The 27,579-nt window shown below is 44.0% G+C and overlaps 1 long non-coding RNA gene across 4 annotated transcripts in view; it reads left to right on the top strand.

Annotated features, from left to right (window-relative positions):
- Positions 1-18,600, top strand: part of LOC110082924 (uncharacterized) — a 37,558-nt gene extending 18,958 nt beyond the window's left edge. The window contains exons 3-6 of one of the 4 annotated variants that reach the window (XR_012082188.2): positions 3,081-3,256; positions 14,996-15,179; positions 15,454-15,600; positions 18,465-18,600. This is a non-coding gene — a long non-coding RNA (uncharacterized LOC110082924). The remainder of the gene's footprint in view (positions 1-3,080; positions 3,257-14,995; positions 15,180-15,453; positions 15,601-18,464) is intronic. The other 3 variants (XR_013539689.1, XR_013539690.1, XR_012082187.2) reach the window with 3 other exon arrangements.
- Positions 18,601-27,579: the final 8,979 nt, after the last annotated feature.

Genomic DNA, 27,579 nt, shown 5'->3' with positions numbered 1-27,579 from the left:
GAGAACTTTATTTGTTGCTTGCACGTTTTATTATAGGATGCGGTTCTCAAGCAGGATCCGTAAATAAATCCGTGCGCTGCAGTGCGGAGAGTTGGTTCCCACGGAAAAATATAAAAATAAATATTTGGAACCCATTGGACAGTTTTTGGAATGTTAGGTAAGGGCGCCCGGCAGCTCTCCTTCGGATTTTCGAAAATGGTTCAAAACCACCTTCGTATTAAAGAGGAATCCAAATTTCGACCGCCTCTCTGCACCCGAAATCGGCTGGTCGGGGCCATCTATCTTAATCTGGCATTGTTTGCTTTGGAAATCCGGCAAAAAAAATTTGGGGGGGGGGCGGCTCTGCTTCTAAATTGCTTGGAGCCCAAAGCGGGAATTGCAGAATGGAGCTAATCCGAAGGCTCGTTTCAAAATGATTAAAATAACACTTTCCCCTGCTAAGGAAAATGAAAATTACTCACTTCAGCTTATTCCGGGTAAGAATCAAAGCTGGGAATTATTGGAGGGGTTCAGCAACCTGATCCGCGGATCTCTTCAACTGGATGAAAACAACAATGTTTAATGCTAACACTAACACTATTACTACTACTAAATACTACTACTACTACTACTACTACTACTACTACTACTACTACTACTACTACTACTACTAATAATAATAATAATAATAATAATAATAATAATAATAATAATAATAATAATAATAATAATAATAATAATAATAATAATAATAATAATAAAATGCCTTCAAGTCAATTTTGTTCGTCTAGGACAAGGGCAAAATGCACCGCGGGAAATTTCTTTAACAGTTATGATCCAAAATTTGGAAATTGTCGAGGTCTTACAGAACTCTTCATAGGCCTTGCCAAAAAATTAAAAAAAAAATTAAAAAGAGGAGGAAGAGAAGAAAGTAATCGATCGATCAATCAATAAGTGAGTAAATAAGTAAATCAATCCATCTGGGGCTCAGTGTTGTTGCCAGGACTCCCTGCACTGTCACCATCATCCTCATCATCACAACTTGTCATCACGCCCGCCTCCGCTCCTGGCCTTTAGAAGAGCTGGCCATAGAAGGAAATGAAGTGGTCCATGTGTGGGACCTTGATCCAGTTTTCCACCTCGTAAGAAGGAAGACCCGGCAGATGCGAAGCGGGTGGGAGGGCTTGCGGGGGGGGGGCGAAGCCAGAGTGGGAAATGTTCACAGAAGGATAAGCTAAACGCTGGTCGCCCAGTCTTCCCCAGTGCGTATGGCTTGTTGGTGCGCAAGTGAGAATATGCGTATTTTGAGCACGTTCCATGAGGTTAAACCTGGCTTTTTGCTCTGCCTTGGGCCGCCCAAACCGACCCAGAGTCTTGTGGTACCCTTAAGGCACCCCGTTTTCTGGGACAGAAATTGAAGCTAACTTCCCCCAGCTAACTCGACCCATGCGGCTCGGGAGGGAGGAAGCCCCCCTGGAAAGCAAGCCCTCTCCATTATAGGGGTGCGGGTGGGGTGAGGTGGGCTGTCGTCGATCTTAAAAGAGGGCCCCTTTCCAAACCCCTTTGGTTTTTTTCTGGAAAGGGGCGAAAAGAAAGAACAGCACTGAATTCGTCGGACTTTTTTCAAAGTTCCAGGAACTGGAAGGCGTTTTGGAAAGGGCGAGGCTGGGCCAGGGGTTCGTGCGCTCCCCTCTTTGCCCCTTTCTTCCTCCTCCTCCTCCTCCTCCTCCTCGCCTTGCCACCGGCTCTCCTCCTCTTTCTTTGGACTTTTTAATTTGCTTTCCTGGTGTTCAAAGGGCTCTTTCTGAGCGTTTTTTTCCCTCTCCCTCCCCCTTTCCGCCTGATTCGAGTTGCTTCGCGCACCGGCTAATTTATAGTCCAACCTTGAAGGCAAGGGCCGTAAAATCCGGCCCTGGCTTTTTTTTTTGGCTGGAGTATAAATTACCCAGAATAAAAGCCACTCTCCTCTCCTCTCGGCGGTCACTCCACGGGGGAAAAAATGGAGGAAGGGGGAGGGAGAGAGAAGTAAGGTGGACCCGCCAACCTGCCTTTCCCTGAGCAGGTGCTTTGCGTTTTCGCGCCCCTCGCCTTCTCTAGAGCTTTCCAACTTCTGGGGGAAAAAAGCGGTGAAAAAGCCAATAACGCTTGCTGGGACCCTTCCCAGGTAGGGGGCAGGACTTTCCTCTGCCCTCCCTCGGAAGAGTAAAGCCCAGGCGGCCCCGATCCTCACACCGCGGGCGTTGGAAAGGGGCCTGGGTTTCGTGCGCAACCGCGCAAGGCTGCGGCGCGTTTTTACGCAGCTTCACTTGATTCGAAAGAAGGCCGAGTTTGGGTAGCGATCTGCGGGCTAGCGTTACCCGCAGAGCTTGGAAACCTACCTTTGTTTGGACTACAGATCCCAAAATCCCCCATAACCCTTGTCCCTCCTCCCCCCCCCCCCAAAGACGTTTTCAAATTCTGGCCTTCACAGCCCGCTCAAATTATTCGTTGGACTTTCAGAAGGCATTCCCCAGATTTTTAAAAAGATTCCTTTTTTTTGGGGGGGGGGACTAACAACTTTCACCATCCTGCCGCTCCCTGGCAGGGGGGATTCTGGGATTTGTAGTCCAAAACGGAATCCCTTCCGAGCTTTGGCATGGCCCTAAGACTTCCTCTGGAGAGAACATGTGGAAAGCTATGACCATTGTCGCCTTCTTTTTTAAAATACAGTTTGAAATAGTATTTTTTTAAAAAAAACATTGCATCGTTTTTAATGGTTGTGGCCGCCTTGGGCCGCCTATGGGGAGAACGATGGCATATAAATAATATGTACACAAATAGATAAATGGATAAATATAACATTTTCTTTTTCTCTTTCCAAGTCCGCCTCCCTAAATTTAATTCCAACATCCAAACGGATAGACAACAAAGCTTGTCCTGATACATTTAAAGCTCGGCACATGTTTTTTTCTTGGGAAAAAAAGGATTCCAAACCCTCCCAACAGTATCTGCTACATCAGTGTAGACGGCAGGGGGCAAAAGCCCAAGAGCCAGTTCTCTGCCCCGCTCTGTTTACAGTCTACATACTTCAGGGCTTCTAAAAATGGATTTTTTCCCAATAGGACCGATTTAAAGGCCCTACAGTTCTACCCATTGGGTTTCTCAAGAAAGCAGGACGTCCCCAGTGTTTAATTCCGAGGAAAGAGGGATCGATCCCGCCTCTAGAATTAATCCCACCGAAAGGAAGACGCGAGGAGAGAGGCCGTTTCCATTCTGATCCGTTCGCCCCCTAAATAAGGTTGGTTTCACAGGTTTTCCGGTGGGGACTTCCAGTCAAAGAAGTTACCGGTTGAACGTGAACTTCCAAGTTTGATTCCTCGCGACAAAAAGCGTTGAAACCATAAGACAGAAATTCCTCATCGGGATGTAGATCCAGCAAAAAAGTATATGAATTTTTGGGGAGGCGGAAGAGGAGTGTTAAATGCACCGCAAACAGATACGCAGGCTTTGATTTTTGCGCGCGGGCTAGAAGAACAAATTGCGTTTTATGGGTTATTTTGTTAAACGTTTGTCTCCATGCGAGAAAAATCACATTTGCCTGCCGGATCTCTGAAACAGAGGTGACTCCGAAGCTTAGTTGCATCATCCTCCAAAGCGATTACGAATTGTGCATAATAATAATGGCTATTATCACAAAAAAGTAAGGTAAACAAAGAAAAAGAAAGAAGCGGTTCTTTCCAGCGGTTTTTTTTTTAAGGCCGATGTCCTCTTTGAACCGGTTTACCTAGGAATCTATGTAAACCTGTTTCACTCCGGATCAGAAAGGGGGGGCACTGGATCGCGCCAAAGGCGTTTAAGAAACTACAGTTCCCATTAGCCCCAAGTAGATGGGTACTACAGTTACAAATCGTCCCAGGCAGGTCTGGGAAGGTTAGTTTTGGCCTTTTAATCCGATTTCAATTCGGAGTGGAAGCCTCCTGTTCCTGAATTGGAACCGGATTTACCTTCCAGGTAAATCTGTGCTATAGATGTAGTTAAGGACAGGATTGACTCTCCCTCGGTCCTTTCTCGCTAGTTTTTCTCCTGATGGCTTTGCTCAGCACTTGATGAATCCACGGATCCTGAACACACACAGAATCCCCAATTTTTTTTTAAATTAAAAAAAATTGCCTATCCATTGGCATCATGAATAAAACAGATTTTACTCCACCACGGGGAATGTTTTCCTTCTCAGCCTCCACTCAAATGAGATGTGTTTCTGGTTTTTTTTAATAATAATAATAATAATAATAATAATAATAATAATAATAATAATAATAATAATAATAATAATAATAATAATAATAATAATAATAATAATAATAATAATGAGATACCCAACGAGACATTCACTTCCTTTCGAATTAAGGAAAGTGAGACAATTAAGGTACACTGAATCGAGACCAATTTTCCAATATTAAGACAAAACTGCGCTTTATGTTGGATTTATGCTTCGGAATTTTTTTTAAACAAAAATATTTTATGGGATGGAGGATTGCTTTTAAAAAAGAAGGGCCATGTCTTGTTCTTAAGCTGTCTCCCGATGTGCCTTAGGTGGGTCTACTCTAACTAAATTTGGAATCAACCTATTTAGGAAACGAAGGGTTTTTTTTTTAATTTTTAAATGTTCTTGCTGTTTTCTAACAGGAAAATAAAAATATGTTAAAATGCTTTTCAGACTAAGGAAAAGCCGTTTGATTGAGCAAGATCGGAAAGAATCAAAACCGCTTTTGATTCTTAATAAACCTGCACTAATAAGGAAAAAGGTACAATTAATTAACTTGAATGCTTGATTGGATGTAATTAGCCTCTGAGATTATTTTTCACGTAGCACACCCCTGAGAAGGGGGCTTGGAAACTCCCAGGGGATAACAAAATCTTTTTTAAAACTTAGGAAATAAATTCTAAAATATAAACAGCCTAATTTAAGCTTTAAAAAATGGTTTACTCCTTGCAAAGCCGGAACGAGGAGGAGAGAAACCTTTCCACCATTCCAGACTACGGCCCACCTCTCAAAATCCGAATATTAATAATACGAACATTAATAATGAGATAGAACGCAGCAAACCGCAAAGAATACATTCCACACACAGGAAGGTTAGAAAGCGATCTAGTGAGAAAGAAGTGAAATAAAATTAGCTAGAAGATTTGATTGAGTATAATTATCCTATTTGACATGGTTTGATTCTGACAGAACATATCCAGGCATTTATTATAATTATTTATTAGCATTCGTTTTATTGATGTACTCAAAAGTGTTTCATTTCCAAACGGATTGGCTGTCTACATTAAATGATGGTATTAAATATACATTAATCTTTCTCTTTCTGCCTCCCTCCTTCCTTTTTCTTTCTTTCTTTCTTTCTTTCTTTCTTTCTTTCTTTCTTTCTTTCTTTCTTTCTTTCTTTCTTTCTTTCTTTCTTTCTTTCTTTCTTTCTTTCTTTCCTTCCTTCCAACCTAAGCAACGTTAGCCTAAAAATCTGTACACTGGTATAGAACTGCGCTGTGAGATCGCAGGCGTAAAATACATTATCTGGGGCAGACCCTGCTTTGCGACTTACTTGTGAGTAAAAAGTGGGTAAAACGGTTCTCCAAGGAGCGCGGCTAAAACTGCTGGATTCGATTCTGCACCTTTCCTCGGAGCTCCTCTCTCCTCTAAAGGGACCCTACTTGTGAGTAGACATGTAGAGAGTAGGTTAGTTGTTCCAGATGACAACAGCTAAACCTGATATAGTTTCACGCTGCCCTAAATTCGGAATCTCCGGGAGTTTGAAATTCTGGTGGATTTCAATGAGATAAGGAATCGCTTCTCTACCTGTGGAATCTCTCCCATTGAAATCAAAACAGAGGGGAAAAGTTTGGCCGGATTGGGTCCACTTTGCAAATCTGCAAAGTTCGAAAGAAAGGGGAAGAAAAGCAAGGTAAAAAAAGAAGAGAGAGAGAAGGCTCAATATCAACTCAACAAGTCTCAATTCCAGCCAGACACGATGGTTATTCCTTTTTTTTTTAAATTCACTAAAAATTAAACGGAAGATAATTGTTTCCCAAATTACGGAAGTTTGCGCGGATCTCCCGCAGATTAGGCGCTCGATCTTTCCCGTAATTGGGAACAAGGAGGAGGAAAGTCATGTAAATTCTTGGTGAAGGCTAAAAGATGGTGCACTTCTTGTTTATTCGTTTTGTTCCTATCTTTTAATTATGTCAACCCATCCTTTATTAACTATACCATTAAAGCGATGTCTTCCTTATCTTTCCTGACATCCTCGCAAACTCTTGTTATTACTGCTGCTATTACTACCCTGCGCGCAGTCCCCCTGTTATTACTCGTATCATGTCTCGCATCACCGCCGGCATCAATACTTATTTTTTTTCTCTTTATCTCCAGCGATCAACTCCTCCAGGAATGTCTCGACTGAGCCCGGATCGCGATCAGTTTTCCGCCTTTGAAGTTGGGACCTCGTGCTTCTCCCCCTCGTCCCCCCTTTTTCCCCCCCGCCACCTCCCCCCCCAGCCATGCAGGTTCGATTCCCGGCAGCCGCCGCTGCGGGCGCGCTTCCAAATTGGCGTGAAATCGAATCGCGGGGGCTTTTTCTCTTTTCTTCTTCTCTCTTTCCCCAGGGCTCCGACACCGGTCGTCGGAGAGAGAGAGAGAGAGAGAGGCGCCTCCGCGGCCCACCGAGGCTGGAGGGGGGGACGGGGCAGAGAGAGGAAGATCCGCGCCGGCGGTTCTCACGCGTCCCAGCCGGCTTTCTCTCCGTGCGCTCTCTCTCTCGCGCGCTTGGATCGCTCTCCAAAGCCTTCGGAGGAGGCTCCCCAAATCTAGCCAGGCGTGATGGGGGGAGAGAGAGAGAGAGAGAGAGAGAGAGAGAGAGATTTGCTACTTGGCAAAGAAGGTCCCCTTCCCCGCCAGCTTGAGCTCTCCAAAGCCAACCGAAAAGGAGCGAAAATTCGGTTTGGGAAGCGCTCCTGGGCAGGAGCGTCACCGTGAGAAAGCCACGGGGAGCGGGCAGGGAGAGAGTGGGCGACTCTCAAGAACATCCCACGGCTTTTTAATTCTTTTTTGTTTCCCCAGGGGTGGGAGAGAAGATACTGTAAAGCCGCGCGCTAGGCAGTTAGTGCGTCCTGCACAATTCACATCCCAGAGGCTTCTGTGCGCAGCCTTTTGGGGGTTCCTGGCTGAGGAGCTGGAGGGGCTGGGAGTTCGGTTCCCCCCCACGGCGCTTCCTGCAGGTAGAGCCAGCCTGGGTAGCCTTGGGCAAGCGGCATAGACCCAGGGCACCCCAGAAGAAGGGAACCGCTTCTGAGGATGCTCTACCTAGAACCCCCCCCCCAAAAGTGGTCCTAAGTCAGAATGAGCTGGCTGGATAACTCAGTGGTTTAGGGGAAGGTTGGGAGTTCGATTCCCCCCACGGTGGGGGAAGAGCCAGCCTGGGTAGCCTTGGGCAAGCTGCACAGTCCCAGGGCGCCCCTAGTGGAAGAGAATGGGAAAGCACTTCTGAGTATTCTCTAACTGCAAAACACTGAACTCAGAATTGACTTGATGGCCCGTAATTATTATGCTAAGGGACGTGGTGGCGCTGTGGGCTAAACCGCAGAAGCCTCTGTGCTGCAAGGGCAGAAGACCAGCAGTCGTAAGATCGAATCCACGCGACGGACTCCGTCGCTTTGTCCCAGCTCCTTGCCAACCTAGCCGTTTGAAAGCGTGTAAATGCGAGTACAGTAGATAAATAGGTACCACCTCGGTGGGAAGGTAAAACGGGGTTCCCTAGTCACGCTGGCCACGTGACAACGTAAAACACGACTGGACTGAAAATGTCAAGGGGAACCTTTACCTTTACCTTTAATTATTATGCTGTTATAACAGGAATAGGGGCAAATGGAAGGAGAGAGAGCATCACCATTTACTTTCTGCTCATGGCGGTGTATATAATTCAAGTGTTCGAACCTGGAGGGAACCACATCTGTGTTGCTAGAAAACATTCACAAGTCTTTGATTCTGACCATCTCTTTCTTCTGAAGTTGGTTTGAAATTGACGCAGTTTGAAATTGATGCAGTTTGATCCGAGATACACCTTTCTTCCTCCCCGAGGGCTTTTCGCTAAGAGCGACACCCTATCAACTGACTGACGTCTGTTATTATTATTATTTTTTAAGGGACCCACTATTTATCCATCACATCCCAAGCGTAAGGCTCCTTGCCACCTCCAGGCAGGTTGAAATGGATGAGTGGGGGGGGGAATGAGCTTGGGGGGGGAGGGAGGAAAGGGGAAAGCCAGCCCATCAAAACCAGATCTCCAACTTCTCATCTCCTAAGTAGGGAAAGGTTATCAGGAAGGATAAACGGTTTCCCCTTTGACCTTCTCTAGACACTGATGGATGGGAAGCCACTCCACAGGATCTCTGCTCTTGTCAGCTTGACGCTGTCCTTAATGATTTTAACACCTTCATTTCCCTCCGGGTGGACTTGGATTGAAGGCCCTAACATGAATGAAGATCTAAGCTTTATTCCTAAACATCAGTCGGCATTAGTCCACTTGGCTTATCTACCAGTTAATAAATTGAATATTTCTGGATGTACGTAGGTTGTATTTTAAATCCTCTGCCTTTCTCCCCATGAGCTAAAAACAAGTGCCCAGTTATTTTCTTCCTGTTTTTAATCACATAGCAGCACCCCTGTAAGTGTTGGGGGGTTTTCAACCTCGCATGCTGCCTCTAGTAGGTGTGACAGGGAGGGACCTTTTTGGGCTGGGGCGGCTGTCAATCACTAACAGTTCTAACCAATAGTTTCTTCCCTGCCTCTGATTCAAAGAAAGCCCCACCTCTCTACTCTCTCTCCCCACCTCCAGTCTTTTGGGAGCAGTTCAGCTCTTGAGGCCTGTTGCTGCAAGCAGTCATGTGCGTTCTTAGCTCGCTGTGTGATCTGTAAGTAGATGAAACCTTATTTTGTTTTCCATCTCATGTCTCGGAGGGAGCAATTGAGACTGTAAGTGACAGTTGATGAGGGGGGAAAACAGTTGGACTAATATGGAGAAACGTGAAACTAATTCTGCTTTTTAAATCCCTGCACTTCTGGTGCACAGCTAAAGGAATCTATCAAAATGCAAAAATTTTGCCATAGTAAGGTGGGTCTTGTTGAAGAAGTGAAAGACATATATTTTACAATATATGATTCCATCTCTCTCTCCCCCCCCCCATTCCCTTGCTTGCTTTATCCCCGCTTCACTTCTAAGCCTTGTCTATACATGGAGGAATTCAGAGATGGAATGGAGGGCCTGGACGTGATGATCCATAGTCCTGCACTTCTAAGATTATTATTTTAATAGCAGACCCCATTGTCTGAAAAGACTAAAGTCAACCCACTCTAAATATAATGACACTTGGGAAATCCCACACCCTCCTTTTCTGGTAGGGTTTCGAGGGGAAACCCTCTCTCTTTGTAACTTACTTCTTTGGTAAGTATCATCTGCGGCAGACCCCCCATGGAAAAACAAAAGCCGGTCCGTCTCCTGGATAGAAGGCATCTTTCCGAAGCATAACTATCTCAGGAAGATGAGGTTAAAAAAAAAACCCCACCCAAATCTTAAATATGAATTACAATTCTTCTATGAAAGACAGATGTGAACTGTTGAAAATGTTTATCATGTGGCTTAACATTTTTTTAAAAAAGAAACACATCTTAATGAAGGGAGCTTTGCTGATGAAGTCTGATTGGCATGCGGGATTAATTACACGGACTTCACCTCTCGAACCACCTTCTTAAGCCAGGCAAGACCTAGAGAAGTCAGCCGGTTAGAAGTTGTTTATGTGTTTTAGTGTGGTGTAGGAGGGTGGGGGTGAGAAGTCGGCTTTATCCCGCCGCTGATTCAACGGAAGGCCAAATCCTTCCTGATTTTTATCCCAAAGTAATAGGTGTCTCAGGAAAAACAAGCTCACCATTACACCAACACAGCGGAAAACGGCCTTTCTGAAGACATCTGAATATAGGGAAACATATACACACCTAAGCATGGGGGCCAATGCGGCACAGCAGAAAGATCCATACACAACAAGAGGAATAGAGTACCGTATATTTCCGTGTATAAGACGCACCCATGTATAAGACATCCCCCATTTTTCTAACCCAAAATTAAGAAATCTAAGTGGGGCTTAGCAAATGTAGGGGGAAAGGGATCAAAGCGCTGCGGGATCGCTTTGATCCCTGCTTTCCCCTCCACTTGTGCTTGTTCTCTCCTCAGCTTACTTCTGTGTATAAGACGACCCTCAAATCACACAGCTACTCAACAGAATGGCCCAGCACAGGAGGGGCAACGGATCAGGACCACCATCAGCAGGGTTCCTTCGATGGAAGGACAAAGGAGGCTCATAGGATGACTAAGGTGTACTCATTTTGGACTGGGAAGGTTTGAGAGAGTGGTGAGGGAGGCCATCCAGGTGCATATAGGAAATCCCTCACTCAACCGGGGTGGAGTCCTTAGAAGTAATCTGTCTCCTATGGATCAAACTCCCCTTTCATCCCTCCCCAGAGAGATCAAGACCACACTCACCAGAAAGGCCACAGTTAACGACATTCTCCGTGTGGGATATAAGCCCCCTCTTACCAACTGGGTTTAAGCTGGCTCCACTTAAAGCCAGATCCATTTGGCTCTCATAGAGTCATGAAGTTGGAAAGGGACCTCTAAGGCCATCAAGTCCAACCCTCTGCTCAAGGCAGGGAATGCAAATCAAAGAATACCTGCCAGGTGGTTCCCTAAATTTCTCTTGAATGCTTCCAGTGTGGGAGCACTCACCACCTCCTAAGGGGACTAGTTCTGTCATTGTACTGCTCTAACAGTTAGGAAGTTTTTCCTGATATTCCACCGAAATCTGGCTCCCTGTCGCTTGAGCACATGGGTGCGTATCCTGCATTCTGGGATGCTCGAGAACAGATCCTGCCCCCTCCTCTGTAGGACCGCCTTTGAAGTCTTTGAAAAGTGTGATCCTATCTCCCCCCAGTCTTATTTTCTCAAGGCTTTGCTGGAAAAGACGCCGTAAACAGCCACGGACGCCTCCGTGGAGCCTAGAAAGAATCGCTGCCACTTAAAACTCTGTGCGTTTATTTATTTAGAAATAGCTGATCTTATATTGTTTATTGTTCCCAGTGGGTCCCCCCACACCCCCGGCCGTTAGGAGTTATTCTGGGAATAAGACTGGGAGAACTACCGATGATTTACTCACTTTCAAATATTCGCCTTTAATGGTTTCCCACTTTCCCTCTTCATTTGCTCTCTCTAGTTCTATTTCTTATTGAATTATTAATATTTGCACATCTCTGTCCCATTAGGGTGGGGACTTATGTTCACTGCGAGTGGGAATTATCAAAGATGGAGCAGGGGAAGGGATTCTTAATCATGGGTTTAATTGACCTTGTTCAAAATATACGGGCGCTGGCTCCACCATTGCTAGGTTTGCTTTCGTAGTGTTAAACACGGGCGAACCGCTTCACAGGTATTTCCGGGCCTTGACTATATGAAGGACCTTAAAAACAAAATTAAAACAAAAGAATAAAAAAAGCTAATTTAGGAACACAGGATACTGCGTTCTAGCAAGTCAGATTCTCGGTCTGTCTAGCTCTGTACTGAGTCCTTGTTTCGGCACTGGTGAGACCTCATCTAAAAGTCCGGTGTCCAGTTTTGGACGCAGAACTTTAAGAAGGTTGCCAATGAACAGGAGCCAGTTCAGAAGAGAGGAACGAGGATGATGAAGGCACTGGTAACCAAGCCCTAAGAGGAAAGACTGAAGCAACTGGGCCAGTTTAGCCTTGAGAAAAGAAGACTTAGGGGAGATAGGATAGTATTTTTCAAATCCTTGAAAGAGCGTCCTCCAGAAGAGAGACGGGATCTGTTCTCGATCGTCCCAGAATGTAGGACACGTCATAATGGGTTCACTCCACACGGAGCCAGATTTCGACTGAATATCAGGAAAGAATTTCTCAACTGTTGGAGTTAAGGAAGCACACTGAGTCATTGAAATCTCTCAACCTCTTACCTTCAAACTTCTTATACGGAGACGTGAGCCATTCTATCTCAAAGTAATGGGGTTTATTTTGAATTGGCTAGAAGACACACAATTCATGGATTAAAACAACCCCTAATCAGTCGAGATGATGCCAGTTCAAAATAAAATATTTTATGATACTAATCATGGGACAGCACATATGGTGACGCTTTTCAGGGTTTCTAGCTAGAGAGTAAGTGCACTACCCTTCCCTTCCTCTAGGGGGCATCCTCGGGACTGTGCAGCTGGCCCAAGGCTACCCAGGCTGGCTCTTCTCCCAGGAGGTAAGGAATCAAACCCCTGACCTCTAGCTCCACAGCTATGTACCCAACTTCTCAAGATATCTAAGCTGAGGTTGATTACACTGTTTTTAAAACAGTAAACAAGAATTCCCTGTTGTATATGCTTCCCCCCCAAAAAAAAACTAGACAAACTTTTCCCATTAAAGGTGTGGGTTTAGCTCTATCCGTTTTTCCCACCCAAGCAAACCCCGCTTCTCTATTCCTTCCACCTGGCTCCAAGAAAAGATGGTTTTAGGATTCTTTTCAGCCGCTTAGCCGTTCCTATTCCCTTTCCACCCGCTGTTTGTTTTCCTTAGCAGCCTGGATTAACATTGGTCTTGACTTCTCCCCTCTTATTATTTAAAGGGTGAGATAATATTTTCTTTTGCTTGGGAAAACGACCAAGGTTCAGGTAAGGCTCTTGACCCTTCTCCAGTAATCTTCCTTTTTCTCCGCTGCGGCTTTTTTCCCTACAGTTTTTGTCCAGTCTTTCCAGAAAGATTGATGGTTGAAGGACGGTTGAGTTTTCTGCACTAAAAAACTGGACGCATGCTAGGAGCATGGACACACTCTGCATTTGCCCATTTTGGATAGGTCTTTATTCTCACTCAATGAAGCAAACATTTCTTTCCCTTCCATTCATCATCATCATCATCATCATCATCATCATCATCATCATCAACAACAACAACAACAACCTGTGCCATCAAGCCAACAGCAAACTTTTTAAGGGGTTTTCGAGGTAGAGAATACTCAGAACTTATTTCCCATTCCCTTCTTCTAGGTTGCCCTGGGATGGTGCAGCTTGCCCAAGGCTACCCAGGCTGGCTCTTCTTCTCCTGTGAAGCCCAGCAGGGGAATCGAACTCCCAACCTCTGGGTCTGCAGCCCGAGACATAAGCCACTGAGCTATCAAAATAGACCAGTCCTGCAGTAGCGTCCTACTTAATAAGACAGCCAGGAATGACCATGGGGACATTCCATTCCGTTCTTCCTACAACCGGGTTTTCCTACTCCGTCAAAAATCAGTTAACCTCCTTGGTCTCCTAACCGGACTGTTCTCTGCTTTGTTTATTTCTCTTCAAAGATGCTTCTGTATGCCCGCAAATCTTGAGATTTCTTCCTAACAGCTGATCCTAACAGCCGCCTAGAGTGGTCGAAATGACTAGATAGGCGGGGTATAAATACAACCAACCAACCAACCAACCAACCAACCAACCAACCAACCAACCAACCAACCAACCAACCAACCAACCAACCAACCAACCAACCAACCAACCAACCAACCAACCAACCAACCAACCAACCAACCAACCAACCAACCAACCAACCAACCAACCAACCAACCAACCAACCAACCAACCAACCAATCAATCAATCAATCAAGAGATCCTCCCTTTTGCATGGGGGGCTGTACCGTGCTGGCTACCTAAACAATGGACACTTACTTCCGAGCACCACTTTCCACATGCCATGGATCAGAGTGGCCTCATCCAGTGGTTCCGCGTAGCTGGGTTTTCCAAAGCTGAGGGGAAAAGGAGAGGAGCAAAGGATTAAAAGACTGCTGACCTAGAAGTGCTAATATGAGGAGCAAAGAAAAAAGAAAGAAAAAAGCTTGATGACTTTTTTTTGTGCTGAATAGTTGTGAAACCAGAGGCAACTGCTTTATTAATCAGGCTACATTTCCCATAATTCTCTATTTTGGAAACTTTAGCAGACACACTCCTCGTAGACAGGTTAATGTGACTCGCCTGGGAAAAAGGCCTAGACTAAAAGGCTGTGAGGCCCAGTTAGGCCTAGCTCCTCCCAAGCTTCCCCTTCGCAGGTTGAACTAGGCCTAGCTTTTTTACCCCATCTTTCTCCTTAAAAATAGACCCAAGGTGGGTTACATTACTAAAAAACAATATTAATAGCTAAAAACTGTAAATATACACAACTGAGAGGGATCAAACAAGCACATTAAAAACAGTCAACAAAATCAACACTAAAAACACATTCATAGTAACAAGACACAACAATCTGTTTAATAACCCTGGTCACTCAGGGAAAACGTGCTTGAAGAAAACGGTCTTGGCCTGCTTGAGGAAGGACAGCCAAGACGGAACCAGGCTGGCCTCCAGTGGCAGGGAGTTCCACAGTCTGGGAGACGCCACAGAGAAGGCCTTATCCTGCGTCCCCACCAGACGCACCTGAGGACACGGCAGGAGTGAGAGAAAGGCCTCCCTTGATGTTCTTAATACGCAAGCCGACTCATAAAGGGAGACACGGTCCTTGAGAAAACTTGAGCCCAAGCTGTTTAGGGCTTTATAGGTTAGAACCTGCACTTTGAATAGTTTCCGGATATCCCCTTTTAGTTCCAGCATTGGAAGAAAAGTGGGCTATAAATCAAACCAATGAACTATGGAAATAAATAAACCATGTACATTTGTTTGTCTGTTGGATATCTAAGATGAAACGGGAGCGCGGGGGGGGGGGGGGGAAACAGCCGGTCTGTTTTTCTTGCAAATAAATTCATCATGATGATGTTAATGCTAATCAGATCCCCTTTTAGCACTCGAGGACAAAAAAAATGCTATAGATCTTCCTAGTAGCTGGATCTGGTACTCATTTAAAGGTTGCTTTGAAATGTTATCTTTCCAGCTTGTTTGCTGTTTCCTCTTTTTAATTTTTTTCTCTCACACACAGAGGCCTCTTCGGTCTTCCTTGATCAGCCCTGGACATGTGTTCCCCATTTAGACAAAAAGAAACTTTTCACACATCACAAAACAGCCCAGCTCGGAGTGGACGCTTGTGATCGGAATGCAAGGGAGGCCAAACAGATCTGCAGGGGAACCTGGGATGACTGGTTGATATCCTCTGACCCATTCAGGTGGGTTGGTTTCAGCCCTAAGTTTTCCCGAAGACCTATATGCCGGGATCTTGTTATGACCCATAGATATCTGTTGTGGGCAGACAACCCACGAGAGACAGGGTCCCCATATTAGGCTCCAGTGCCAGAAAGAGACCACACTGAAGTCTAATGTCTTGATCTTGTAGAAGTGAGAAAAACATAGGATTTCTTAGAGGTTTCATGGCCCTTTTGTTCAAAGGAGGAAAGACCAAGAATTGCACAATTCTTATTAATTAGCATCTTTTCTGCACAGGATTCATCTGGAGAGAGACGAACGCCAAGCTGTGCAGGACTATTTTGATTCCTGCACAGGATGGCATCGATTCCTGCACAGGATGGCATCGATTCCTGCACAGGATGGCATGGGAAAACTCATCGGATTTTTCTCAGACACTTTGTGGTAATTTTTTCCAAGGGCCTTTCTCATTAACTGGTATTTAAAGTCCCAGTAACTCCCTCTAAGACATTAGTAGAAGAATAAAAAAAACTTTCTTTACTTGCAGTTGCCTGAACATGTGCAGGATTGTTGTGATTCCTGCAAAGAAGGGCATCTGTCTTAGACAGAATAGGCTGGGAAGAGCAAGAAGCTGCAGGGAAGTTGGAGGTCCCTGCACAGAACAAGCAAATACAGTGGCGCCTCGCAAGACTGCGTTAATTCGTTCCGCGAAAATCGCTGTTAAGAGAAAACATTGTCTTGCGAAACACGTTTTCCCATTGAAATGCATTAAAAACCAATGGGAACGGATTGTCATCGTAAAGTGAAAATTGCCATAGGAAACATTGTTAAGCGAAATGCGGTTCCCAAGCGAAGACAGCCGTCTAACAAAACAGAGACCATTAAAAGACTCGTATAGCAAAGCAAGACCAAGCTGTCAAAAACATCATAAATTGAAAACAGGGACCTAAAATTTAACCGTCTTACAAGGCAAGGTCCCTAACATCGTAAAGCGAAAATCGCCCATAGGAAACATCGTTAAACGAAGCGCAAGATTGCTCCGTAAACCTCTTCGTAAAGCGAATTCGTTGTCATGCGAAGCAATCGTCGAGAGGCACCACTGTATATATTGCCTGTTCATTCATTCATTCATTCATTCATTCATTCATTCATTCATTCATTCATAATATATATGTTGGGGGTTATTTCTTAAGCAGAGCAGAGTCTAATCAGAAAAGGTTGGTGTGGCGAGATTCTAAAAATCACTAAGAATGAGAAAGTTTCTGAGTCCTTGTCATACTCCTAAGTCTACCACCAGTGCGATACTTGCCACCAAAGGCTGGAAGCATAATTTTTCTGGACTATAATTCCCAGAATTCCTCAGCCAGCATAGCATATAGCAGGGGGATTCTGGGAGATTCAAAAAGGGATGCTCCTAAGCACGATTTACTGTCGACATTAAATTCTCGGTGGTGTGGTGGGGCTCCAAACCATAGAGTCCTGGAAGGCTGCGGGGAAGAAAGTCTCCTCACCTTCCTGAAATGACAGGAAAGGAAGAATAAGATATATTTTAGTATTACAATTCCCAGCATCCCCTGACTGACATGGTTGGCTGGGGATTTTTTCCAGCTCTAAAGTCTTGGGATAGGCAGAGTGGTACCTACTGGCTGATCTCCGCATGATTTAGGGTAGGCTGACTTGACGAGGGGTATTTTTAGCCTCGATGCCGTAAGGTTTTGGGTCTTAGCCAAGTATCCGGACAGCAGGAAACGAGGGTGGAGAGAGACTGGGTGGTTAGATCAACACCGGTGGTGTAATCCGACCATTTCTGCAAATACATATTCGCAAAGACTAACAAGATGCAAGAGGGACCTTGTTTCTTTGGAAAGTTACAGGTTTTGCAGCTTTCGGGGTGGAATACTGCAGCAACAAGCCAGAAACGAGCCCCAGAGACTGGAAACTTTTATTTTATTTTGCTTTATTTTGGATGACAATCCCAGCTAGCACGACCAGGATTCTGTTGCAGAGTTCTGAATTTCTGACAAAATTTGTTTTTGCTGCACAGCAGAAGCACAAGGAGAATAATGACAAAGTCCCCCAGAGTCCACCCCTCTCTTATTAACTAGTATTTAGTTAAATGTCCCTCTGAGACATTTGCAGAAGAATTTAAAAAACATTAATTCCTTACAGTTGCCTGAAATTACAGATTTGTGTATGCTGCTTTCTTTACTACACACATGCAACCAACCGAACAGGTCAACAGCAAACAAAACGACTGCCACTAACGAGGAACGAGAAAGAAAGAGAACACTTAGCAGATCGTCGGAGCGCTCTTTGAACTTGAAGACTGGAAGGAATGATTGGTTATTGATGGACAGATATACAATCACCTTAGCCCAGAAATGTCCCTCCCCGTCACACAAACAACAGTTAGACTACAACGTGGCAAATAAAACTTCAGCAGATTCTGAGACTTGTGAGAAACAGGGGTCATTTTGACAAACCTTGCTCCAAATTAAAACCGGCTAATTAAGTTTTAAAACGTGGGCCAAAATGATTCAAAGGAGGAAACCAAATACTCTCGTTCACCGCAGATGCTGGAAATATAAGAATACACGTCACTTTCCGTCCCATAAAAAATAACCCTCAACAAATAATCCAAGTGAATTTTAAAATCTACTGGTTTTGCAAGCCTTCTCAACTACGTTTCTAAATACACAGCTTTACTCTTTGCTATTTCTTGCTTTCCTTTCTGCTGTTTCGGTCTGAAAAAGAAGAAGAGAAGACGTTTATTATCTTAACATTTCAGGCCATGATTTATAAACAACTATTCTTGCTCTTTTTCACCTCTTTTTCCTTGCTGGTTAAATTTCGTTATAGCGGGCGGGGGGGGGGGATCAATTTTAAATCAGTTCAGTATGCACGGCTAGAACAGGCCTTGTTTTGATTCCCGATAAGACCTTGAACAAACCCACAAATTTGAGGCATATTAATAGATTATCTGTTAGGTATAGATCCTTGTGCAAGAAAATTGTCAGCAATTTGAGGAAGGAAGAAAGGAAGGAAGGAAATTTAGATTAGGCTCATCTATCAGTTTCCATTTTTTTAAGTTCACGTTCTAGTCTTAGATTCGCTTTATTGCAAATGTTGTGTTTTTAAGAAATTGCACGACAAATCATACACCTTTTGTCCAGATTTCTCCGAATGCACAGATTTTTGCACCATTGAAAGTGGGTTACTTTGTTCATCTTCCTTTACAACAACTGAAAAACCATAAATGATTCCAGTTTCTGGTGCAATTTTTCTCACCTTTTCCTCTGTTTTCACAGGCATCATCCGTACACGACTTCAGAGAAGATCTGTTCAAAGCAGCTGATGGATGGGTGACTGCCATGGGCAAAGATTTCATCCAGATACAAATTTTTGCCAACAGTTTGTCCAATAAATATATTTTTTGTCCACTAATATATGATGTGTGTGTGTGTGTGTGTGTGTGTGTGTGCTTTATTCATAGCAAAACTCCATCTCAAAGTTCAAAGAAGAGCAAATCTCAAAGCAGAGCTAAATTTTGGTTCGTGTATTAGTTCCAACGGGTACATTTATTGTCATTGTTGTTTTGCAGTTTAACCACTGAGCCAATTAGGCAAAGCTTCATATTAAAACGGGAATCAAATAGATTTTGGTTCCCTAGTTGCTAATCTTTCACAGAGTGTATTTGAGAAATGGAACCAGAGCTAAGACAGAAGTTCATTTATTCGAGGAAATGATGACCCAGAAATGCAGAAATTGCGGAAATGGCAATAAGTCCCATCAATAGATGTGAAATGGAACCTCCATGTTGTGGAGCAGTATAGCTGAGGGATGAAGGACAGAAGAAAACAGCAGCCTCTGCTTTGTTCATCATCTTCCCGGAGCCCTCTGATTGCTCACTGTTTGAAGCTGAGCATTTTGGGAAGCTACAAAGTTATACTGAATGAGACCTTTGCTCCATATAGATCAATATCGCAAGCTCTGACTGGCAGCAATCACTTGCCAGAGTTTTGGCAGGATTTTTTCCTAGTTCCTGATATTCCTTGGTGCTAGAAACGGGATCCTGGGTCCAGGATATTTGTATTTGTATATGAATACGGATATCCCATCTCTACTTGGTAATCTCCAGTTTAAATACCGCCAAGCCACGTCTTGTAGGGGTTTCCAAAATAAGTTAAAATTGGGTATGATCATGTGAAGTTTTAGATTAGGTAGATCCTTGCTAGGGAAGTTTGAAAAAAAAATTATTGGACTACAAATCCCATAATTCTCCATTTTGGGAGTTCCACCTGACAAACGAGACATCTTACAGACAGCTAAATGTAGCTCGCCTAGGAGATGGGGCTCAACTTAGAGGGCTTTTGAGGCCAAACTAGGCCTAGCTGCACCTTGCTTCCTGTTCAGAAAGAAAACTCCCAGCTGGCACTGGGGCAGGAACAGGAAGTTTGAGTGGAGCTAGGCCTAGCTGCGCGTCAAAGTCTTCCAGTTAAGGCCTTTCTCCCAGGTGAACCCCCTTTAGGAGTCTTGTCTGTCAAGTAGAACTCCCAGAATGGAGAATTATGGGACCTGTAGTCCACGAAATCCAGAACTCCGATCCCTTTTTTTGTCTCATCCATCCATATTTTTACGCATTGAAGGCGTGCATTTGTTTAAAAGATGGTCATAAATTGCTCAGGATTAACCCCAGTAAATGGGTGTTTCTGTCAGGCACGGTATTAATCTATTTCAGACAGCAGGACTCCCTGTTTAGTGTTTATCCCAGATCTGAGATGGGGGTCCTTTGACAAGATGTTATGTACATCTTCCTTCCCAAATCCACCCATCTGATGCACACATGTGGACCTCCGTTATCATCAATCTCCACCACCACCCTCCTCAGCTCCTGGGCATGGTAAAAAAATATCTAGCATATTTTTGCTGAAAAGTCTCTAACTTCCATATCTAAAACTTGGGAATTTTAACCTTTAAGAATAAGAAGGGGAGAAATCTGCCCAGCATCTGGGAAACTACAAAATTATGTCGTCACAGGTACCATCAATTTTCATCCACCCTCTGAGGGGTTTCAGTGTAGGAGATGTTCAAGAGATGGCCAATAAGGCTGCCTTCTGGGTATTTCCCATGACCCAGTGAGGATTTGAACTCAAGTCTACTCAGTCCAGGACACTATCCATTATACCTCACTGCCACATCACACACGGTGTGGCCATTTACGCAACCTCAGGAAGATGCTCGTAAAATGGTTATAATCTTAATTCCTCACTGTCCTTCCTGGGAGAAGAACCAGCCTGGGTGGCCTTGGGCAAGCTGCACCGACCCAGGGCGCCCCTAGTGGAAGGGAACGGCAAAACCCACTTCTGAGTACTCTCTACCTAGAATCTCTGAAAAGGTTCGCCAGTGATCGGAATTGGCTGGACGGCACACACTTATTACTATAATAATTAGGAATGGGATTTTAAGATTTCTTGGACTACAAATTCCATAATTCCCCATTCTGGGAATCTTGCTTAGTCACACTTTACAGAGGACACCTGAAGTGGGGGGGGGGATCCCCAGCTGGAAAGCTCTGGAGGCTTAGCTAGGCCTAGTTTTGTCCAAGCTTCCTGTTCCTGTTCTGGTGGTTTCTGGGAACTTCCTTTCTGAACAGGAAGTTAGGCCTAGCTAGGTGTCAAAGCCTTACCCTGTGGGCTTTTTTGTCCCAGGTGAGCTACACAGAGTTATGTGTAAGTGAGGTAGAACTCCCAGAATGGGGAATTATGGGATTTGTAGTCCAAGAAATCTAAAAATTTCATCTCTAATTGGACCTACCGGTCAACTGGACTGCCAGATGTCTCAGTGGCCTGACTCTATAAGACCGAGGAAGGCTTCACGGATCAGGAAAACGTCCAGCTTAGCAACCTGTGTTGTCCGAAAGGGTCAGCGATGCATTGCTCTAGATTTTCCTTTTCTGTTCAGGTGGCTCATTTCTGCCGCGAGAGGTGAATTGGGAGTGGTGTTGCTTTTATAGGTCTCTCCGTAGCCCAGGTGATCCTTGGGAAAATACACCTGCCAGTCCGAAGGGCTGTACACCTGCCAAAAAACCTAAGCTGAGAATCTCACCTAGCTTCATAAAACCAGGAAAACATTGGGAGCTGTTGACATGGAGCGTCAGCGCCACGCGGGCCTCTTGATCCCTTACAGTCTTCATGAGCGTCTTGGGAATTGGTGGCTAAATGGAGACACATTCGCTTGTTTGTTGCTGCCACACGCAAAGACGCTGGAAGAGGGGAAAGATGGAGATGGAGGCTCGTCCCATTCCGTCTTCCAAATGAACGACGGTCTAGCTCACCTTCTCGAGTCAAGAATTGGAACCGAAGATGGACATCCACCATCTTTGCAACTTGCAAATGTTTTGCGTCCGTCCCACAGCGACGAAACACGCCACGGCTCTCTTGACGTTTGGTGGCCTTTTCAGAAACCGTGGTCATCTTCTGGGCCAGACGGACTCTGCTCCTTCCACGTGGAAGTTCACAGCAGAACGTTGAACCTAAAATGGGGAACCGGGAGAGGGAGGGACGCCAAAAACATCCTGACTCTCCGAAACTAATCATTATGACACATTCACCCTTAGAAGGAAGGGGAAAAAAGCAGGCAAAATAAGAAACCTGTTGCCACGATGGCAGCTGGACCAAATTAGCTGGGCGCATTTCGAAGTCTGGACAGTGTCTTTAAGAGAAAAGCAGAACTTCGCCATTAACCGTAATGAATGAATTAATGGATGACTCCTGCTCCTCAGAGGTGGGGAAAGGGAGGATGGAAGTGGCTTAAGCCAAGTTATTAACATGGCCACCTGTGCCCAGCTCTCCGACTCAGCCATTTTAACTAGCCTATTAAGTCTTGAAGGCCACTCATCTTGAAAGCGAATATGAGTTTTCTGAAGTAGGCCTTTAACTGGCTTCATATAATTCAATTAGAAGGCAACATTCTTGGCCCCAACGCCCGGGCTCTGAGGCTTTCATCTCCCATAATGAAGCGCAGACGACAACGGCTAAGATGGCGCAGGGCGGGGAAAAAAAGGGGGCCACCGAACACTCGCCGCTCAACTCGGCCTCCGAAAAATGGCCGAAACGAAAGCCGTTGAGCGAACCTGCGGCTCGAATTCCGAATAACAGAAATCTTCACGAACAAGTTGACGGCAGATACAAATCATTTGTGAAGGGGGGGGGGAATTCCCCCCTTCATGAATTTTATTTTTAAAAATTTCTGAGGGATGTGGCTGCCCTGTTCGGAGGCGGGGGCGGGGGGGGAGGGGGGTGTTTTAATTGTGCCAGGTGTCCTTTATCCTTCTCGGTGAGGAGAGGCAGTCTTTCTTGATGGTTGCTCCAACACCACATGTTCATTAAACGGGGAGACGGGGGCTCCCCACACACAAATAATTTGAAAGAGGGGTCAAGCACGCCAAGGAACGTCAACCTGGCACTTCTGAGCCACTTAATAAATGGTTAAAGCAAATTCATTACTTCGGGAGGTTCATCCAGATGTGAGAGGGGACTCTTCCTTTTTCTGTCACTGTTGCCCCCTTCAAAACAAAAATCCACAATCTTATTGCTTTTATCAGTTTACAACTTGTTAATGTTGTGCCCCAGGATGGCTCTGTCTGTAGTAAACATCTTAAGAAAATACGCCTCCCCAGGGCGGGGGGGGGGGGACTCTTGCATTTTGTGTTTGTTGCTGTTTGTTGGTCCTTGCTTTTTAATTGCATGCAGGTGGTTTGTTTGGGGTGGGGGTGTTGGAGGGTGTGTGTTTGTGTGTGTGTGCGAGTGAGTGGGTGTGCAACATTGTGTTGGGCTTGGTCATAAAAGTCCCCCCGTAAAAAGCAGGTAAGCACCTTAGATGAGGGCCAATGTTTGTACACCTGTGTACAAACCTCGTTGGGTTCCCGTTGGCTCATCCACTCACACCTTTCCCCCGATCTCCACAAGGTAAGACGCGCCGGTTTGTTTCCCTTCCGCTCATCTCCGTGCAAAACCAACTTTTGCAGAATAGAGGGGTTCAATGTCCGGTTCTGAGTCTCCCTTTGAGTAGCCCCATGGACTTCTAAATCCTATTAATTCCTAAAATCCTGTTAATATAATGGATCGACTCACCTTGGGTTTAGCCTCTGATTTTCTTGGAATCGACATGAAAAGGGATTTTGACACCGTCAATGGTTGCTCAGCGGGTTGATGGAGGGGAAATGTGGACTTCCAGGAAGGCGTTCCACGTGCAGGTTTATTCAAAATCAAGTCTCCCTCTGTTTCTTAGGGCTCACTCCTACGGGTAATGAGAAAGGCAGATCTGAACCTTCTTGTTGTTATTGCCTCTGACTCATGGCAATCCTCTGAATGGCTGCTCTCCAAAATACCTCATCTGCCCTTCTCAGTTCTTGTAGACTCGAGCCTGTGGCTTCTTTTAGGGTCAACCCGTCTCGTATTTGGTCCTCCTCCTTTCCTGCTGCTTTCCATCTTTCGCAACATTATTGATCTAAACCTTGGAAGGACATAAAAGGATATCATTTATCCTGTGATTCTGGGAGGGTAATGGTTGGCTCTCATACCACAAGATCTATTATCTTTCAATCCTGCTGGCTATGGTTGATGGGGGATGTAGTTCAAGAACCCCAGGAGGCCATATACTACCCACCCTTGCTGGAACAGAAATCGGAGTATTTGTACCCCATTTTACAGATAAAAGGACTGAGGCAGAAGGAAAGAGAAACAGCACAGAAATCAGGCCCCCAAGTGATGTTGAAGTGAGATTTGGGTTTGAATCAGAAGTAAGGTGGCCCCATCCGGATGTATAAATCAGCACAAGCAAATTTGAACCCAGCTATGCTTTCTATAGAATACAGAAACTGCTCTGAAAATGCATATTTCCAAAGCTTAGTAAATATTATTAGTAGCTGTATAATATTTTTGTGGGTCTTTTGAAAGTAGCTGCTCTGTTTAAGCCTCTGCTTACTCTACCTGGCATAGAGTTCTGTTGGTCTCCAAAGCTTGCACGTGACTGTGCCAATCTAAACCCGTGTATCAAAAAAATGATCAACACTGTATTTCTCATTTGTTCTCCAAGCCTTATTTGTGGGTCCCAAATTGTGCCTTTTTTGGGATGGGAACAAAATGGTGAAAGCATTTTTAAGAAATCTTAGGATGATACTGGTTAGACATCCTTGAATTCAAATACAGGAACAAATCTAGCTGAACCATAAAATAAAACAAAATAGCCAAATTCAGTTTCTTTTACGTTCCGGTCTTCAACATCATGAAACTAATAATTTTTTAAAAAATAAATGTATTTATTACTTTAATAATTTGAAATATTGTTGCCCCTCCTTCAAAGGACCGGAGGCAGCTCACGACGATTGAAAAGACAATATTTAAAAAGCCAACAACTGTGCGTATATAAAAGTTTTATTTTAAAATCTTTTTTTAATGTTTTAGAAAAAAAATAATTGTTGGTTTTATGGCCATGAGGACTAGAAACATAATTCCCCAAAGATAAAGAACCTCTTAGCTACATGCTTCACATTTTCTTTATATTCTGCTTTATCCTCAGCTCAAAAAAAATGTTAGGAAAAAAAAAATAGAAATTGCCACCATTCTTGTTGATACTTTTTGGGTATAAAACAACGCCCCAGTTTCTCCTCCACCTCTGTTTCTGGGGATCATCTAAAAACACTAATTCAAAATAAAAATGTACGCAGCTTTAAAGTCTGGGAGCGCAGCCAGTCCCAAGATCTGTTTTAAGAACCATGGAAGCTTTTCAATTTTTTTTGCTTTTCAGATCCAACTTGAAAGTGTCGCGTTCAAACACATTTCCTTCCCCCCTGATTTATCCAGTGATGATGTGAAGTGCCAGCTTTGAACACCTTAGTTTGTCATTAAAACTCCCTTTTAAAAGCTGAAGGCATCCGCTTTGACCGGGGCATGGCACAAATAGCAAGCGGGGTGGGTGGGATCCACGGAGGAAAATATTGATTCAAAGGGCACGATCCAAGCCCACGCTAAACACCACTGATTTTGAGGAGCGAGCCTGTAAGAAACCTCTGGAAACCGCTGGTGTTGAAGTCAATAGGAATGGAAAGGGATAAGCATTGGAGGGAACCCCAATATTGGAAATGAGGGGCACAGATCCCCAATTTCCACAGGTATGTGCTTTCTATGCAAGTAAAGTACCTGCTAGGACAAGCTAAAATTCCCCCAAAGCGTGCAAGCTTCTGAGTTCAGCAGGACTCCTCCTCATACTAGAGAACCTGAAAGTTCGCACACTTTTGCAAAAACTTGGATAGGGCGTCATAAAGACATTCTTGGCCCGTGGATTTCGGTTTTTTGTTTTGATGAGCTATCTGTACGCCCACTTTTCCGGCTGGGGTGCAAGTGGTCACCCTATTTGGGAGGGGTAATGACCAGAGGTTTTCTGGGATCTCATTGATCCCAAGATTCCTTGGTTTCCTAATGAGATCAAGACCTAAATCTACACCACCGTGGAGGTGGTGCATTTCTTCCTCCCTCTCCCACTGGTTTCAATGGGAAGGAAAACTGAGAAAGATAACTGGTGACCCAAATCTGGCTGGAATGAGTTGGTGGGTCTCAGATGACATCAGAAAACTCCCCTTCTGAATCTCAGCTTGATTTACTCATGTGCAGATTTCCTGATTTTGTCATTGACTTTCCATTGTCCATATTATTACAGTGGTGCCTTGCTAGACTATGATAATCCGTTCCACTGAAATTGCTGTTTAGCGAAATCATCGTCTAGCGAAAAGCATTTTCCCCACTGGAATGCATTGAAACCTGTCTAGTGAGGGGTAACTGTCTAGCGAGGCACCACTGTACTGGATTTTTTTTTGGGGGGGGAGGCAATTTCGCTCTGTCTCCGAGTTCTGCTGATTGATATTTTCTTTCAGAATAACTGGTTAACCACACGCATCTGGATGGGGATGGCTAAGCCGAAATCATTTCGCTTTTCGCATTAACGCCTGAACATTTTCTGTGGTGTCAGATCTTCTAATAAATATCGGGTGAAGGTTATTAACGGCTTCCTTTCGGTATCCAGAACAAACACGTCTAGAGAGCTGCTGAACCGTTTAAAACCTTCCGACACCCCTTTTACGTCTGTGTCTATATAACCTCTGTAGACATGTGTGTGTAACTTGATTTTCAAAAATTTAGACGAATGATTATTTGTTCATCACCATGAATGCTTGGATGGATGGGAAAAGGTGATTAAAATTGTTTTAAATAAATACATGCAAAATGAACATATATATACTGCATGTATTTACTTAAAACCATTTAAACTATTTAAAACAATTTAAACCATTTACACTCTCTCACCCACACACACAATGTATATATGGGAGAATTTTTTTTTTTAAAAAAAGGAAGCTTATACCCCTGACTTACCAAGATGATCTTTCTAAAATTAAAAGCTAAGAACTAAATCTAATTGCATTTAAGTGGAGCCACAAAACCACAGCAGAATGTGTAAAATCCCACTGCTTCAGAAGATCTTCTCTAGCTGGGACTAACAAAGACATTTAGCTCCTTGCTTGTATCTATTATTACTATTATTTATTAAAAATAAATGTGACTGTTTAGGTGGGGCTTTAGGTATGACTCCGAAGCACCTACTGATAAGTTATTTATTCATTATTTATTTTTTAAAGTTTTCCTCCGCCTTTCTCCCTAAAAAGAACCCAAATCAGCTTGTTTCATTAAAAGACAGTATTTAACGTTAGCAATGGTGGGTATAAGTTAGGGAGGAAATTCAAAGATTTTAATAATTTTCCTTTATGAGAACTATTCTAATTTTTATAGCTGTTGTTTAACATACACAGCCAAACACCACACCTCCATAACCTAGAAAGATGAATAACTGCTGGTAAAGCCCCCAGTGATATCTTAAAGAATCTATATTTTAGAAGGTGGGTAGTCATATAATATTATATTAGAACTCATTACAATTAGCTCTTTGTATTTCTTCTTCCGAATGGTGTTGAATTTCACAAGTTGTTCATATTTATCAACAGCTTCTTTGGAGACGCCAACCGGGAAAGGAAAATGAAACATATATATTTGAATAGAAATTTGTATGTAAAGAAACATACCCCTTTCTCTCTGACTTAGCTAGTTGTTTCATTTCAAAGAATGACAAGGGTTAGTTTGTAAAACCAGGGAGAATTGAATAAGTTTCATCATAATGGGGAAATCAGGTTTTCTTTTTCTACCTTTTTAAATACAAGAGGTCTCAAAGCAGGACCCGTCTTGAATATCTGAACAGCAGAGGTGCATTCTGAATGCAAATCAAGATTTTCCTCTTCTTGCGTCTTTCTTACCTGATGAGAAACCTCATCAGGTCCATTCAGATTTTTGCAAACAGCGAATCTTGATCAGATTC

Source organism: Pogona vitticeps, chromosome ZW-PAR (assembly GCF_051106095.1).
Source record: "Pogona vitticeps strain Pit_001003342236 chromosome ZW-PAR, PviZW2.1, whole genome shotgun sequence".
NCBI lineage: Eukaryota > Metazoa > Chordata > Lepidosauria > Squamata > Agamidae > Pogona > Pogona vitticeps.
Note: the sequence above shows the minus strand (reverse complement) of the source record. Positions and strands in the feature narration are given on the sequence as shown.